The following is an 18265-nucleotide window of genomic DNA, read 5'->3' on the forward strand; positions in this document are numbered from 1 at the left end:
TCAGGTCCTCCCTGCCCTTCAAGGACCTCTCATGAAGGCCATCCCTGATGACTTCCAGGGGTAAGTCCTCTCCTCCGATCTCCCATAGTGTTTATTATCTGTTTCACTTCATTTATTCATTCCTGTCAAGTTATGAAGTACCATATTAGTCTGTTCTCACACTGCTATAAAGAAACACCTGAAACTGGGTAATTTTTAAAGAAAAGAGGTTTAATTGGCTCACCGTTCTGCAGGCTGTACAGGAAGCATGGCTGGGGAGGTCTCAGGAAACTTACAGTCACAGCAGAAGGGGAAGGAGAAGCCGGCATGTCCTACATGGCTAGAGCAAGAGGAAGAGAGAGGTTGAGCGAAAAGTTTGAGGCGGGAGGGAGCGAGGCGGGGGAGTCCGCTCCAGCGGGCGCTCTAGTCCGTCAGACGTGGGCTGAGCTTGGGACGAGCTGCGTTCCTCCCCAGGCCGCTGCAGAACGGTGGTGGCGCCTCCCGGCAAACCGGACCGACTGGATCGAGCCGCCGAAGGGAACAGGGGGCGACGTCGGTGCTCCCACAGCCCTGGCTCCGGGCTCCGTGTGGGGAGGGCGAGCCCCACAGCCTGCCGCGACGGCTGCCTGGGCAGTAGCGATGAGGAGCGGAAGGCAGGAGCCGCCGCCACGGGCAGTGCCCGACAGCTCCGGGACACCTGGCGCGGAAGCCGTGGGTCGCGGTCACGGATCCCGCGGGCGGCTCTGCCACGTGCTGGTGCTGCTAAACCCGCGCTGGGGCCAGGGCAAGGCCCTGCAGCGCTTCCGGAGTCACGTGCAGCCCGTCCTGGCTGAGGCTGAAGTCTTCGTCACGCCGGTGCTCACTGAGTGGCGGAACCACGCGTGGGAGCTGGTGCGGTCGGCGGAGCTGGGCCGCTCGGGTAGTCAGGTCTGGGGACCGGCTGATGCGCGGGTGGTGACTCGGCTCACGGAGCGGCCTGACTGGGAGGCCGCCATCCAGGCACCTGTGCAGCCTCCCCGCAGGCTCTGGCAACGCGCTGCCAGCGTCCTCGAACCATTATGCTGGCTGTGATTAGGTTACTGATGGAGACCTCCTGACCAACTGCGCGCTGTTGCTGTGCCACCGGCTACTGTCGCCCCTGAACCTGCTGTCACTGCACATGGCTTCGGGGCTGCGCCTCTTCTCTGTGCTCAGTCTGGCCTAGGGCTTCACTGCTGACGTGGACCTGGAGAGTGCGAAGGATCGGCGCCTGGGGGAGATGCGCTTCACTCTGGGCACCTTCCTGCGCCCGGCAGCCCTGCGCACCTACCGCGGCCGACTGGCCTACCTCCCTGTAGGAAGAGCCCGCCCCAAGACACCCGTCTCTCCGGTGGTAGTCCAGTAGGGCCGGGTAGATGCACACCTTGTGCCACTGAAGGAGCCAGTGCCCTCTCACTGGACGGTGGTGCCCGACCAGGACTTTGTGCTGGTGCTGGCACTGCTGCACTCACACCTGGGCAGAGAGATGTTCGTGGCACCCATGGGCTGCCATGCATCTGTTCTACCTGCCGAGAGGCGCATCTCGGGCCATGCTGCTGCCCTGGCCATGGAGAAGGGCAGGCAATATGTATATGTGCCTGTGGTTGCCTTCCGCCTGGAGCCCAAGGATGGGAGGGGTGTGTTTGCAGTGGACCGGGAATTGATGGTCAGTGAGGCTGTGCAGGGCCAGGTGCACCCAAACTACTTTTGGATGGTCAGCGGTTGTGTGGAGCCCCCGGCCAGCCATAAGCCCCAGCAGATGCCACCTCCAGAAGAGCCCTTATGACCCCGGGCCGTACTGTGCCTTAGTGTCTACTGGTAGGACTCTTCCTCCTTCCCCAGGACTGTTGGGCCTGGCCACAGCTCCTGTGGGGTGGAGGGGACTCCTCTGGAGAAGGGGAAGAAGGTGCCTGCCGTGCTTTGGGAGGACAGGCCAGAACAAGGTCCTGGGTCAGGAGCCCAGCTGGCTGGGCCCAGTTGCCTGTGCAAGGCCCTCCAGTTTGCTCTGAGACCCCCACTCCATGAACCAAATTCAAATAAAGTGACATCCCCAGCAAAAAATAAAAAATAAATAAATTAGTTTAAAAAAGAGGAAGAGAGAGCAAAGGGGCAGGTGCCACACACTTTACAACAACCAGATCTCATAAGGACTCTATCATGAGATCAGCCAGTGGATCCAGTCACCACCCTTGAGGCCCCTTCTCCCACACTGGGAAGTACAATTCAACATGAGATTTGGGTGAAGACACAGAGCCAAACCAAATCATTCCACCCTGGCCCCTCCCAAATCTCACATCCTCTCACTTTTCAAAACACCATCATCCCTTCTCAACAGTCCCCCAAAGCCTTAACTCACTCCAACATTAACTCAAAAGTCCAAGTTCAAAGTTTCATTTGAGACAAGGCAAGTTGCTTCAACCTATGACTCTGTAAAATAAAAAACGAGTCGGTTACTTCCAAGAGACAATAGGGGTATAGGCATTGAGTAAATACTCTTTTTCTAAAAGGGAGAAATTGGCCAAAACAAAGAGGCTGCAGGCCCCACACAAGTCTGAAACTCACCAGAGCAGTCATTAAATCTTTGGAGTCTCACACTGTCACTGGGGCTGGAGTGCAGGGGTGCAACCTCAGCTCACCGCAACCTCTGCCTCCTGGGCTCAAGCAATTCTCCTCCCTCAGTCTCCCAAGTAGCTGGGATTACCACCACCACGCCCATCTAATTTTTTTTTTTTTTCAGTAGAGATGGGGTTTCACTATCAGGCTGGTCTCAAACTCCTGACCTCATGATCCAACTGCCTCAGCCTCTACAAGTGCTGGGGTTACAGGCCTGAGCCACCATGCCTGACCCAGTCATTAAATATTAAAGCCCCAAAATAAGCGCCTTTGACTTCCTGTCTCACATCCAAGACATGCTGATACAATGAGGGGAGCTCCCAAGGCCTTGGGCAGTTCTGACCCCATGGCTCTGCAGGGTACAGCCCCCTCGGCTGCTTGTGGGGGCTGACGTTGAGTGCCTGTGGCTTCTGGGTGCACAGCACAAGCTGTCAGTCGATCTGCCATTCTGGGGTCTGGAGGATGGTGGCCCTCTTCTCACAGCTCCACGAGAGAGTGCCCCAGTGGGGAATATGGATGGGGGCTTCTACCTCACATTTCCTCTCTGCACTTCCCTAGTAGAGATTCTCCATAAGGGCTTTCTCCCTGATGAACACCAAGGCATTTCCATATATTCTCTGAAATCTAGGCGCAGGCTCCCAAGCCTAAACCAGAGGTGTGCCCTCTGCACACCTGCAGACTTCACACCATGTGGAAGCCTTGGTGGCTTCCAGCTTGTACCCTCTGATGCAGTGGCCTGAGATGTATCTAGATCCCTTTTAGCCACAGCTGGTGCTGGAGTGACTGGGTTGCAGGGAACCATGTCCCTAGGCTGCATAGAGCAGCAAGGCCCTGGGTCTGACTTATGAAGCCACTTTTCCCTCCTAGACCTCCAGGCTTGTGCTGGGAGGGCCAAAGGGGGTCTCTGAAATACCTTGGAGGCATTTTCCTTATTGGCTTGGCTATCAAGCCTTCAATTTCTCCCCAGAAAATGGGTTTTTCTTTTCTACCACGTTATCAGGTTGCAAATTTTCTAAACCTTTATGCTCTGCTTCCCTTTCAATAGAAGTTCCAGTTTCTGGTAATTTCTTTGCTCATGTAGATGAGCGTATGCTGTTAGAAGCAGGCAGGCCAAATCTTGACCACTTTGCTGCTTAAAAATTTCTTCTGCCAGAAACCCTAAATCAAGTTCAATGTTCAACAGATCCCTAGGGCAGGGACACAACGCCACCAGTCTCCTTGTTAAAGGTTGACCTTTACTCCAGTTCCTAATAAGTTCCTCATCTCTATCTGAGACCTCATCAGCACGAACTTCATTGTCCATATCGCTATCAGCATTTTGGTCATAACCCTTCAACAAATCTTTAGGAAGTTCCAAATTTTCCCTCCTCTTCCTGTCTTCTTCTGAGGCCTCCAAACTTGTTACCCACTTCCAAAGTCACTTCCACATTTTCGGGTATCTTTATAGCAATGCCCCACTCCAAGTACCAAAACCTGTATTAGTCAGGGTTCTCCAGAAGGACAGAAATAATAGGATATATGTGTACATGAAATGGAGTTTATTAGGGAGAATTGGCTCACATGATCACAAGGCAAAGTCCCACAACAGAACATCTGCAAGCTGGGGAAGAAAGAAGCCAGTAGTGGCTCAGTCTGATTCCAGAAGTGTCAAAAGCAGGGAAGCCCACAGTACAGCCTTCAGCCTGTGGCCAAAGGCCTGAGAGCCCCTGGCAAACCACTGATGTAAGTTTAAGAACGCAAAGTCAAAGAATTGGAATCCAACGTGCAAGGGCAGGAAAAACAGAAGGAAGCCTCCAGCACCGGAGAAAGATGAAAACCAGAAGACTCAGCAAGCCAGCTTGTCCGACCTTCTTCCACCTGCTTTGTTCTAGCCATGCTGGCAGCCAGTAGGATGGTGCCCACCCACACTGAGGGTGGGTCTTCCTCTCCCAGTCCACTGACTCAAATGTCAACCTCCTCTGGCAACACCCTCACAGACACTCCCAGAAGCAATACTTTCCCAGCTATCGAGGCGTCCTTCAATCCAATCAAGTTGACAATATTAAGCATCACAGTACCTATGGTGTGCTAGGTGGTGTAAGGTTACAGAGCCAAATAGACAAGGTTCCTGCCCTGAAGGAACTTCCAGTTTAGTTGATTGGAACTATAATGAAAGTTGATTATAAAAAATGTCCAAGGTAAGTCACATAGAGGGCCAGCATGGATGAGAGCGGGGGAGGCGGTGACAGAGAAGAGGGAAAGAATCTTCTTTCTGGATTTGAGGAAGATCCTTGAAGGATAGATAACAATTTGCTGTGTCAGCTCAGACTGCCGTAACAAAATACCATAGGCTGGGTGGCTGAAACAACAGAAATTTGTTTTCCCTCAGTCCTGAAAGCTGGACAGTCCAGATAAAGGTGCCCGCAGGTGGCAGTCTTCTCATTTCGTGCTCACACGACCTTTCCTTGGTATGTGGAACTTCTTATGAGGCCGCTCATCCTATCAGATTGGGAGCCCACCCTTATGATCTGACTTTATTTTTATTTTTTGAGATGGAGTCTCACTCCATTGCCAGGCTGGAGTGCAGTGGCGCGATCTCAGCTCACTGAAACCTCTGCCTCCCGAGTTCAAGTGATTCTTCTCCCTCAACCTCCCAAGTAGCTGGGAACACAGGTACGTGCCACCACGTCCAGCTAATTTTGTATTTTTTGTAGAGAGGGGGTTTCACCATGTTGGCCAGGGTGGTCTTGATCTCTTGACCTCGTGATCAAGTCTTCCTGCCTTGGTCTCCCAAAGTGCTTGGATTATACGCATGTGCCACAGCGCCCGGCTCCTGACTTATTATTTTAATTTTTAATGTTTGTGTGTACACAGTAGGTACATATACTTATGAGCTATATGAGATATTTTGATATAGGCATGCTATGCATAATAATTACATCTGGTAAATGGGGTACCCATCACCTCAAACATTTATTCTTTGTAATATAATCCAATTACATTCTTTTAGTTATTTTAAGATGTATAAGTAAATTATTATTGACTGTAGTCACTCTGTTGTGCTATTAAATACTACGTCTTATTCATTCTTTCTGATTTTTTGTGCCATTAACAACCCCTATGTCCTTCCCATCTCGCCACTGCCCTTCCCGGCCTCTGGGAACCATCCTTTTACTCTTCATCTCCATGAGTTCAATGATTTTTCCTTTTAGCTTGTGCAAATAAGTGAGAACATGGGAAGTTTGTCTTTCTGTGCCTGGCTTAGTTCACTTCACATAATGACCTCCAGTTCCATCCATGTTGTTGCAATTGACACCACAGACCAATGAAATAGAATACAGAACCCAGAAATAAATCCATACATCTGCAGTGAACTTATTTTTGACAAAAGTGCCAAGAATACACATTGTGGAAAGGACAGTCTCTTCAATAAATGGTTCTGAGAAAATTGAATGTCCATATGCAGAAGAATGAAATCAAGCCCCTATTTCTTGTCATATTAAAAAAATCCAATTTTTGGCCAGGCCAAATTGGATTACAGGCTCATGTCTGTAATCCCAGCACTTTGGGAGGCCGAGGTGGACAGGTCACGAGGTCAGGAGATCGAGACCATCCTGGCTAACATGGTGAAACCCCGTGTCTACTAAAAATACAAAAAATTAGCCGAGTGTGGTGGCACGCACCTGTAGTTCCAGCTACTTGGGAGACTGAGGCAGGAGAATTGCATGAACCTGGGAGGCGGAGGTTGCAGTGAGCCGAGATTGCACCACTGCCCTCCAGCCTGGGTGACACAGTGAGACTCTGTCTCAAAAAAAAAAAAAAAGAAAAAAAGAAAAGAAAAGAAAATCCAATTTTCTCAGCATCATTTATTGAAGAGACTGTTCTTTCCACAATTATAATCTTGGCATCTGTTTTTATGTCAGTATCATGTCGTTTTGACTGCTTAGCTCTCTAGTATCATTTGAAGTTGGATAATAAACTCTAGTTTCGTTCTTTTTGTTTAGGATAGCTTTGGCTATGCTGGGTCTTTTGTAGTTTCATATAAATTTTAGGATTTTTCTATTTCTGTGAAGAATGTCATTGATGTTTTGATAGAAATTGCATTGAATCCGTAGATTGCTTTGGGTAGTACGGAGATTTTAAAAATATTTATTCTTCTAATCTGTGAATATGGGATATATTTTCATTTCATTTGTGTTCTCTTCAATTTCTTGTATCAGTGTATAGTTTTCATTGTAGAGATCTTTTACTTCTTCTTCTTTTTTTTTTTTTTTTTTTTTTTGAGGTGGCATGTTGTCTCCTGCCTGGAGTGCAGTGGGGCAATCTCGGCTCGCTACAACCTCCGCCTCCTGGATTTAAGCGATTCTTCCGCCTCAGCCTCCCGAGTAGCTGGGACCACAGGCGCGTGCCACCATGCCTGGCTAATTTTGTATTTTTAGTAGAGACGGGGTTTCACCACGTTGGCCAGGATGGTCTAGATCTCTTGACCTCGTGATCCGCCCACCTCAGCCTCCCAAAGTCCTGAGATTACAGGCGTGAGCCACCGCGCCCGGCTTGAGATCTTTTACTTCTTTGGTTAACTCCTAAGTATTTTATTTTATTTGTAGCGACTGTAAATGGAATTACTTTCTTGATTTATTTTTTAGATGTTCTCTGTTTATGTATAGAAATGCCACTGATTTTTGTATGTTGATTTTGTATCCTGCAACTTTACTGAATTGGCTTATCAGTTCTAATAGTTTTTGTGTGTGTGTGTGTGGAGTCTTTAGGGTTTTCTAAATACAAGACTATATCATCTGCAAATAAGAATAATTTGATTTCTTCCTTTCCAATTTGGGTGCCCTTTATTTCTTTCTCTTGTCTGATTGTTCTAGCTCGGATTTCCAAAACTATGCTGATTAACAATGATAAAAGTGGGTATCCTTGCTATGTTCCAGATCTGAGAGAAGAGGCTCCCAGTTTTCTCACATGCAGTGTGAAACTAGCTGTGGGTCTGTCGTGTATTACTTTTATTATGTTGAGGCATGTGACTTCTATACTCAGCGTTTCAAGGGTTTTTAGTCATGAGGGGATGTGGAATGTTATCAAATGCTTTTTCATTGAAATGATCATGTAGTTTCATCCTTCATTCTGTTGATGTGATGTATCACACTGGGTGATTTCCATGTGTTGAACTATCCTTGCATGCCTGGGATGAATTCCACTTGGTCATGATGAAGGATCTTTTTAACGGGTTGTGGAATTCAATTTGCTAATATTTTGTTGAGGATTTTTTTGCATCTATATTCATTAGTGATATCAGTCTGTAGTTTTCTTTTTTTGATGTATCTTCGGTTTTGGTATCAGGGTAATACTAGCATTGTAGACTTTGGAATAGTTTGGGTAAAGTTGGTATTTTTGGAATAGTTTGGGTAAAGTTGGTATTAGTTTTTGGAATAGTTTGGGTAAAGTTGGTATTAGTTCTTTAAATGTTTGGTAGAATTCAGCAGAGTAGCCGTCATGCCCCAGGCTTTTCTTTGCTGGGATAATTTTTATTATTGCTTTGATCTCACTATTTGCTATTGGTCTGTTCAGGTTTTGGGTTTTATCATGGTTCAATCTTGGTATGCTGGATATGTCTAGAAATTTATCCATTTCTTCTAGATTTTTCCATTTATTTGCATATAATTACTTATCATAGCCACTAATGATCCTTTGAATTTCTGTGGTATCACTTATAATGTTTCCTTTTTCATATCTGATTTTGTTTGAGTATTCTCTCTTTTTTTCTTGGTTAGTCTTAGGCTAAAACTTTGTCAATGTTGTTAATCTTTTCAAAAAACTAACTTTTCATTTCATTGATGTTTTGTGTTTTCTTCATTTCAATTTCATTTATTTCTGCTCTTTATTATTTCTTTGCTTCTACTCATTTTTGGTTTGATTTGCTCTTGCTTTTCTATTTCTTTAAGATGCATCATTAGGTTGTCTATTTGATGTTGTCTCTACTTTTAAAAAGTACGTGTTTATAGCCATAAACTTTCCTCTTAGCACTGCTTTTGTTGTATCGCATAAGGTTTGGTATGCTATATTTCCATTACCATTTGTTCCAGGAAGTATTTCAATTTCCTTCTAATTTCGTCATTGATCCAGAGCATATTATTTAATCTTCATGTGTTTGTATAGTTTCCAAATTTTCTCTTATTAATTTCTAGTTTTATTCCATTGTGACCAGAGAAGATGCTTGATATTATTTCAATTTTTTTGAGTCTTTTAAGACTTGTTGTATGACCTAAGATATGATCTATCCTTGAGAATAATCCATGTGTTGAGGACAAGAAGGTGTATTCTGTAGCCATTGGATAAAATGTTCTGTAAATACCTATTAGGTCCATTTATCTACAGTGAAAATTAAGTTCAATGTTTCTATGTTGATTTTCTGTCCAGAAGATCTGTTCAATGCTGAAAGTAGGGTGTTAAAATCTCCAGTTCTTACTGTGTTGGGTCTATCTCTCTCTTTAGTTCTAATAGTCTTTGCTTTATATATCTGGGTACGTATTTATTTAAAATTGTTACATCAGCTTGCTGAATGGGTCCCTTCATCATTATATAATGACCTTCTTTGTCTCTTCTAGTTTTTGTCTTGAAGTCTATTTAGTCTGATATAAGTATAGCCACTCCTGCTCTTGATTAGTTTCCATTGACATAAAATGTCTTTTTCCATCCCTTTATTTTCAATCTGTGTGTGTCTTTGTAGGTGAAGTATGTTTCTTGCAGGCAATAGATCATTGAGTCTTGCTTTTTAACCCATTCAGCTACTCTCTGATTGGACAGTTTAGTTCATTAACATCAATATTGTTATGGATCAGGCCCACAGGGAGTAAGGACTTACTCTCACCCTTGTGTTTTCCAGTTGCTATGGTCTTCTCTTTCTTTCCTTCTTTCCTTTCTCCCTTTTGGTGAAGGTGATCTGGTCATAAAATTTGATTTCTTGTTTTTTTGCGTATTCACCGTATGTTTTTTGATTTGAGGTTACCATGAGGCTTGCAAAACTATCTTACAATTCATTATTTTAAACTGACGACAACTTTATATTGCTTGCATAAACAAATAAACAAGCAAAAACAAAACATAAACTTTACACTTTAACTGTGTTCCTCAGCTTTTTAACTTTTGTAGTTTCTATTTACATCTTACCTATGTCTTGAAAAAAGTTCTCGTAGTTATTAGTTTTGTTTGGTTCAACTTTTAGTCTTTCTACTTAAGAGTCATTTACACACAATAATTACAGTGTTATGACATTCTGTGTTTTTCTGTGTACTTACTTTTACCAGTGAGTTTTGCCCCTTCAGATGATGCCTTATTGCTCACTAATGTCCTTTTGTTTCTGAGTGAAGACCTTCCTTTAGCATTTCTTGTAGGATAGGTCTGGTGTTGATGAAATTCCTCAACTTTTGTTTGTTCGGGAAAGCATTTATTCTTCCTTCAGGTTTGAAGGATATTTTTGCTGGGTATATTGTCCTAGGGTAAAATATTTTTTCTTCAGCACTTAAGATAGGTCATGCCATTCTCTCCTAACCTGTAAGGTTTCCACGGAAAGTCTGCTGCCAGACGTATTACAGCTCCATTGTATGCTGTTTGTTTCTTTTCTCTTGCTGTTTTAGGATCCTTTCTTTATCCTTGATCTTTGGGAGTTCAAGTATTAAATGCCTTGAGGTAATTTTCTTTAGGTTAAATCTGCTTGCTGCTCTATAACCTTGTACTTGAATATTACTATCTTTCTCTAGGTTTGGAAAGGTCTCTGTCATTATCCCTTTGAATAAACTTTCTGTCTTATTTCTCTACTTCCTCTTTAAGGCCAATAACTCTTAGCTTTGCTCTTTTGAGGCTATTTTCTAGATCTCGTAGGCATATTTTATTCTTTTTTATTTTTATCTTGTCTCCTCTGTGTATTTTCAAATAGCTTGTCTTCAAGCTCAATACTTTTTTCTTCTGCTTGCTCAGTTTTACTATTAAGAGACTCTGATGCATTCTTCATTATCTCATTTGCATTTTTCAACTACAGAATTTCTGCTTGATTCTTTTTAATTATTTAAATCCTGTTAAATTTATCTGATAGAATTTTGAATCCTTTCTCTGTGTTATCTTGAATTCCTTTGAGTCTCCTCAAAGCTACTGTTTTGAATTCTCTGTCTGGAAAATTACATAATTGTTTCTCTAAGATTGGTCCCTGGTGCCTTAAGTAGTTTGTTTGATGAGGTCATGTTTTCCTGGAAGGTCTTGATTCCGGGGTTTTTTGTCAGTGCCTGAGCATTGAAGAGTTAGGTATTTATTGTAGTCTTCTGAGTCTAGGGTTGTTTGTACTCAGCCTTGGGGAGGCTTTCCAGGCATTTGAAAGGGTGTGGGTGTTGTGATCTAAACTGTATCTGTGTTAGGCGACACTTCAAGCCCAGTAATGCTGTGGTGCTTACAGACTCATAGAGGTACTGCCTTGGTGGTCTTGGTTAAGACCTGGAAGAATTCTCTGGACTACCAGGCAGGGACTCTATTTTTTTTTTTTTTTTTCCCATTTATTTATTTTATTGCATTTTACATTTTGGGGTACATGTGAAGAACATGCAAAATTGTTGCATAGGAACACACGTGGCAGTGTGATTTGCTGCCTTCCTCCCCATCACCTACATCTGGCATTTCTCCCCTTGCTATCTCTCCCCAGCTTCCCACCCCCCACCCTCCCTCCCCTATTTCCCCCCAACTGACCCCAGTGTGTAGTGCTCCCCTCCCTGTGTCCATGTGTTCTCATTGTTCAACACCCGCCTATGAGTGGCATTCTCAGTCTCTCTCTTTCTGCTGAGTCACTTGGAGCTGGGGGTGGGCCAACACAACATCCGTACGGCTTCCACCATTGAAACTGCACTGGGTCTCACCCAAAGCCCACTGGAAACACTACCTGGCTATCGCCTAGGTTCACTCAAGGCCCTAAAGCTCTACAGCCAGCAGGTGGCAAAGCCAGCCAGGCTGTGTCCTTCCCTTCAGGGCAACGAGTTTCCTCAGGCCCTGGTGGGTCCAGAGATGCTGTCTGGGCGCCAGGTACTGGAGTCAAAAACCTTAGAAAGTTACTTGGTGCTTTATTCTGTAATGGCTGAGCTGGCACTGAAACCATGAGATTAAGTCCTTCCCATTATTCCTTCTCTTTCCACAGGCAAAGGGGCCTCGCCCTGTGACCACCCCCACAGGCCCACAGGGAGTACTGCCAGGCCACGGCGGATATTCACTTAGCGCCCAAGGGCTCTTCAGTTAGCCTGTGGTGGATGCTTCCAGGCCTGGGACTTACCCTTCAGAGCAGTGGGCTCCCCTTTGGCCCAGGGCAGGTCCAAAAATGCTGTCTAAGAGCCAAGGCCTAGAATCGGCGACCCCAAGAGCCCATGAGGTGCTCTACCCCCTTGCGGCCAGGCAGGTACCTAAGCTGCAAGACAAAGTCCCTTTTACCTTTCCCACTGCTTTTCTTCAGCAGAAGTTTCTCTCCACACACACCATAGCTGGGAATGTGCTGGGTCTCACCTGAAGCCAGCATGTCTCAGAGTCCTACTCCAGGCCCATAGCATACTCCCTGGGTATCACTGTTGGCTATTCAGGAGCCAAGGGCTCTTGAGTCAGCAGGTGATGAATCCTGCAGGATTCTTTCCTTCCAGGCAGCAGACTCTCTTCTGGCCCAGGGTGTATCTAGATGTCATTCAGGAGCTAGGTCCTGGAATGGGGCCTCTTCACTCCAGTGCTCTGTCCTGCTGTGGCTGAGCTGGTTTTCAAGAGGTAAGGCGGAGTCCTCTCTACTCTTCCATCTCCTCTCCTCAAGCAAAAGGAAGAAGTCACTTTCGTTGCTGCAGGCTGCACACTGCCTGGGCTGGGGGAGGGGTGGTGCTGGCACTCTCTTGGCTGCCCTGGCTGGTGCCTCACGAGGTCATGTGCCCCAAGTCCACTGGCTCTGAGCCCAGCATGGCATCAGGACTTGCCTGGGAGCTGAAGTCCTCATGGTCTAGACTGCCTTTCAAGTTTATTTAGGGGCCCAGAGCACAGGACAGCACTGCGTTCAACGCAAAGTCCCACAATTGCTGGATTCTCCCTCCCCCAAGTGCAGACTCTCAGCACCACAGCGGCCTCTGTGGGGGATGCAGCAGGGGTGACATCAGTGTTTCCAGACTGCCTTTCCTACCTCCTCTGTGCCTCTTTCAGTGTTATGAAGTTAAAGCCAGGTAGTGTGAGTCCTCACCTGATTTTCGGTTCTTATGAAGATGCTTTTTTGGCGTAGACAGTTGTTCAATTCGATTTTCCTGCAAGGAGAATCACGGGTGGAGGCTGCTATTCAGCCATCTTGATCGGCCCCTCCTCCCTCACTTACCTTTAATTATCTCCTAAGAGCCCTGTTTCCAAATACAGTCACAGAGGGGGTTAGGGCTTCAATGTATGAATTTTTGGGAGTCACAACTCAGTCTACAGCATTTGGACTTGGGGAGAGGGAGGAAGAGAACATTCAGGGGAAGGACGTAATGTAAACAACAGTTTGGAGGTGGTAAAGTTCAGTTCGTGGGTAGAAACGATGGATGGAATTTGGCAGGGCCCATGGGGCGATGTGGTGGAGTGGTGAGGTGGGCCACATCAGAAAGAACCTTGAATGCCAGGCTGACGTTGGAGACATGTCTCGTTGCATGGAAGGTGCCGTGAGGTGGTGGGGAGGGTAACATGATGAAAGCGATATTTGGCAGGATGGATCTGGCATCACTGATGGGTAGGGGTAAGGCGTAAATAAAGCTGAAAGCCAGAAAACTGGACACACAGCCCACAGTTCAGGCTTAGGCTGTTCAAAGACCGTTTCCACACTGAGTTCCAGTGTGGATCAAAGCATGTAGGTGGGGATGATTTGGAAAAGCAAAACCATTCTCTTCCCATTACCACACAGTTTCCCAGCTGAGCTCATCACCAGAGTCCTACAAATCAGAGGGTTGACCTGTACCCAACTCTTGTCCCTAGAGGCTGTGACCCAGAGGCAGCCCTTGCCCAGCTGTAGCCCGGGGACACTGCAGCCTGAGCAGGACTCCACCTGTTCCTTCCCAGGAGCCTGATCTCCATCTGGTCTGGCTTTGACTTCAGATGCCCTCAGCGTTAGCTTCAAAATCTGTTGGGTCAGATTCGCGAGAGTTCTGGCCTTCTTTGGTTTAGGGTTTTTAAAAGAGTGTTTTCAGCTGGCGGCAGATGAGTTCTGCTTGTTTACCTCCAAGAACTGGCTAGAACTCACAGTTATGGTTTGATTGCAGGAAAAGGATTAAAATCAGCCAGGGGAAGAAAGGCCTAGGGCTGAGGCCAGGAGGGCAGCAGGCCTGGAGCGTCTCTTGCATTCCGAATGCATTACCCTCCTGGTTTTGATATGTGTCAGTGCACACGGAGTGTCCCAGCCAGTGAGGCTCCCTCCAGCCTCGGTGCGGAAGATTCGTACTGGAACTTCGTCACAGAGGCACACTTGATTGTCCACGTGGCTGCTCTCAGTTTCCAGGCTCCAGTCCTTCCAGGGGTGACCTAAAGCCTGGACTCTAAATCACATAGTCAGTTTTCCTGACCTGACTAGTCCCCACCCTAAATCTCATTATTAGACTATCCATTGTGATCCCAGATCCCCAGGAAAAGATATTCCTATCAGGCATGATGTGTTGGAGATTACCTCCCAGGAATTTTTGGTCAAGGATAAAATTTTTTTTTTAAACTATACAACAAGCCATCATTCTGTTATCCTTCCTTTCTGTTTTATCTTCAAAATATCCCGAATTGGTGGGTACAGATGTTTATTATTATGAACAAGATCTCAAGAGGAAAAAAGATCTCAAGATCTCTGCAAAGTTGCAGAGTTGATCCTTGACTCATGGCGCACCCTTTCCACCCTCTGAGAGTCCTGAGTCCGGAGAAGAAGATGGAAGCGAGTTGTGTACATGTGCGTGTTCACGTGCGTGTCTGTGTATGTCAATGCATTTCTTTTTTTTTTGAGACAGAGTCTTGCTTTATTACCCAGGCTGGAGTGCAATGGTGTGATCTCAGCCCACTTCAACCTCCACCTCCTGGGTTCAAGTGATTTTCCTGCCTCAGCCTCCCGAGTAGCTGGGACTATAGGCGCATGTCACCACACCCGGCTAATTTTTTGTATTTTTAGTAGAGACAGGGTTTCACCGTGTTAGCAAGGATGGTCTTGATCTCCTGACCTTGTGATCCGCCCGCCATGGCCTCCCAAAGTGTTGGGATTACAGATGTGAGCCACCGCGAGTGGCCTGTCAATATATTTCTAATAAGCATGTGTAGATACGTGTATGCCTCTGTGTGTGTGTGTGTGTGTGTGTGTGTGTGTGTGTGTGTGTACATGTGGATGTCTGGGTGTCTATATTCACGTTTTTTTGTGTGTACACATGCTTGGGGAAGGTTAAAGAGAAAATTAGCAGGGTGCATTGGTGCACACCTCTAATGCCAGCTTCACAGGAGGCAGATGGGGGAGGATCACTTGAGCCCAGGAATTTGAGAGAGAGAGAAAATTTCAATAATCTTCTTGCAGTTGGAAGGAAAAACCTGGAGCTGGGTATAAAGAGACATAAAGCACAGCATAAAGAGGCGGAAAAATGTCTAATGAAAAACAAGTGACCAAGAATTAATTAGTTCATCTATAAAGAAATATAGCACTGGTTGGGTACAGCGGTTTACACCAATAATCCCAGCTCTTTGAAAGGCCGAGGCAGGCAGATCACGAGGTCAGGAGATCAAGACCACCCTGGCCAACATGGTAAAACCCCATCTGTACTAAATTACAAAAAATTTAGCTGGGCGTGGGGGAATGCACAGGTAGTCCCAGCTACTCGGGAGGCTGAGGCAGGGGAATCGCTTGAACCCAGGAGGCAGAGGTTGCAGTGAGCCGAGATTATGCCACTGCACTCCAGCATGATGACAGAGCAAGACTCCGTCTCAGAAATAATGATAATAATAAAAAAGAAATAATGGCACTTCAGCAGCAGAATACAACTGGAAGATCATTTCCTCTAGAACCCGGATAATCTTTGTGAGAAAACTGGTCACGTGTTAATTGCCAAAACTCACAGGGCCCTGTGCAGCGGAATTGGAAAGTAAAACCATCTTGTTTAAACTCACTGTGTTGCAACTAGCATTCAACTCTTTCTCAAGCAAGATTTCACAGACCTATCTCCAGCTTCCAGATGGTGAGGGAAAGTGTGATGAGATTTTATAATAAATTATGCCCGTCTCTCTGAGCCCATCTCCTCCTATTGAAGAGAAGGAAAATGAGGCCAGCACATTACAGCCCTGCCTGACAAAAGTCACAAGATAAGCAAATCATTATTATTTAAACCAGAGAGTCCTATAATTTATGCGCGAATGTCACACATTCTGTATTAAATCTTCAATTTCAATTTACTGGTATTCTTTGAAGCAAATGTATAAGATCTGAATTATTCAGAAAATGCTCCCAAGCTAATGGAAGAAAATACTTTAACCACATGAAGCATCATGCTACACAATATGGTGTGGTGCTCTAAAACCAGAAAACACAGGTTCAAGTCCTGGCTGTAGCACCTTGGGAAAGTTGCGTCATTTCTCTGAGCCTCAATTTCCCCATCTAAAATGTGGGGATGACAGTAATAGTGTCTATTTCACAGAGTCGTTTTGTGGAAAATAATATATGTAAAGCACCTTGAACAGCAGTTAGTGCTACGTAAGTGTTCGCTGATGTTGTCTTAGCATTTCAGATGATAAATATCTACCCTATTATTCAGATGACAAGCATCCCTAAGCTGATAACATGATGAAGAGCTTTTAGTTCCTTGGTTTTCCAACAGCTTTGTGAGAAAAAAGATGAAGAAGAGCAACTAAAGCAGGCATGAGACGGAAACTTGGCTTAAGATTGGGGGTCTTGGGTTGTAATCCCAACACTTTGGGAGGCTGAGGCGGGCAGATCATGAGGTCAAGAGATCGAGACCATCCTGGCCAACATAGTGAAACTCTGTCTCCACTAATAATACAAAAATTAGCTGGGCATGGTGGCGCAAGCCTGTAGTCCCAGCTACTCAGGAGGCTGAGGCAGGAGAATTGCTTGAACCCGGGAGGCAAAGGTTGCAGTGAGCCGAGATCACGCCACTGCACTCCAGCCTGGCGCCTGGTGATGGAGCAAGACTCTGTCTCAAAAAAAAAAAAAAAAAAAAAAAAAAAAAAAAAAAAAAAAAAAAAAAGATTGGAAGTCTTCGGTTTATTATGCTTTCGTCTTCTAAAAATTTGCTCAGCTCCATTGATGAGAAGATGGTTAATATCAGTTTAGCTAAAAAGGACCAATAGACCCTACAAGACACTGAGTTAGACATATAAATAGAAGGGTAATAAATAGCTGGGAACAGTGGCTCATACCTATAATCCTAGCACTTTGGGAGGCCGAGGTGGGAAGATCACAAGATCAGGAGTTCAAGACCAACCTGGCTAACATGGTGCAACCCTGTCTCTACTAAAAATACAAAAATTAGCTGGGCATGTTGGCATGTGCCTGTAGGCCCACCTACTCAGGAGGCTGAGGCAGAAGAATTGCTTGAACCTAGGAGGTGGAGGTTGCAGTGAGCCAAGATCATTCCACTGCACTCTAGCCTGGGTGACAGAGGAAGACTCAGTCTCAAAAACCAAAAAGCGTAGTAATAAATGAAGGAAAACTATATGACCAGATAATAAAGAACTGCAAGTACCTAAAACATAGCTAAAACCTCACAGGGTTATGCTGAATGAAAGAAGCCAGCCACAAATGTGCACATACTGTATGATTCCATTTATATGAAGTTCAAGAACAGGCAAAACTAATCCATGGTGACACAGGTCAGTATCGTGGTTAACTATGAGGAGGACAGCAACTGAGAAGGGGCACGAGGGTGTCCTCTGTGGTGATGGAAGCATTCTGTATCTGGAACTGAGTGGTGGTCACATGAGTGTGCACATATGTAAATAGTGTGGAGTTGTAACTTAAGGTATATTCACCTCACTGTATGTAAGATACTGTTGGCCGGGCATGGTGGCTCCTGCCTGTAATCCAAGCACTTTGGAGGCCAAGGCGGGTGGATCACCTGAGGTCGGGAGTTCAAGGCCAGCCTGACCAACATGGTGAAACCCCATCTTTCAAAATAAAAATATAAAAAAGATACTGCCATAGTCCATTTGTGCTGCTGTAACAAAATATCTGAGACTGGGTAATGGGTAAAGAACAAAAATGTATTTCTCACAGTTCTGGTGGCTGGAAAGTCCAACATCAAGGCGCCAGCAGGTCTGTAGTCTACCGAGGGCTGCTCTCTGCTTCCAAGATGGCACCTGGAATGCCGAGTCCACCAGAGATAAGGAATGCTGCGTCCTAACATGGTGGAAGGGACAGAGAAGCAAAATAAGAAAGCTGAATGAGGGCCGGACGCGGTGACTCATGTCTATAATCCCAGCACTTTGGGAGGCCGAGGTGGGTGGATCACGAGGTCAAGAGATGGAGACCATACTGGTCAAGATGGTCAAACTCCGTCTCTACTAAAAATACAAAAAAATTAGCTGGGCATGGTGGCATGCGCCTGTAGTCCCAACTACTCTGGAGGCTGAGGCAGGAGAACTGCTTGAACCCAGGAGGCGGAGGTTGCGGTGAGCAGAG

General features: G+C 45.7%; 1 pseudogene across 1 annotated transcript; it reads left to right on the forward strand.

Moving 5' to 3' along the window:
- The first annotated feature begins 315 nt into the window (after positions 1 to 315).
- LOC116544378 lies at positions 316 to 2052 on the forward strand (annotated as a pseudogene). Its single transcript, XR_004265901.1, has one exon. The product of XR_004265901.1 is annotated as a sphingosine kinase 1 pseudogene (transcript).
- Positions 2053 to 18265: the final 16213 nt, after the last annotated feature.

Source organism: Sapajus apella, unplaced genomic scaffold, assembly GCF_009761245.1.
Source record: "Sapajus apella isolate SASKATOON/1434 unplaced genomic scaffold, GSC_monkey_1.0 scaffold214, whole genome shotgun sequence".
In the NCBI taxonomy this organism is placed as follows: domain Eukaryota; kingdom Metazoa; phylum Chordata; class Mammalia; order Primates; family Cebidae; genus Sapajus; species Sapajus apella.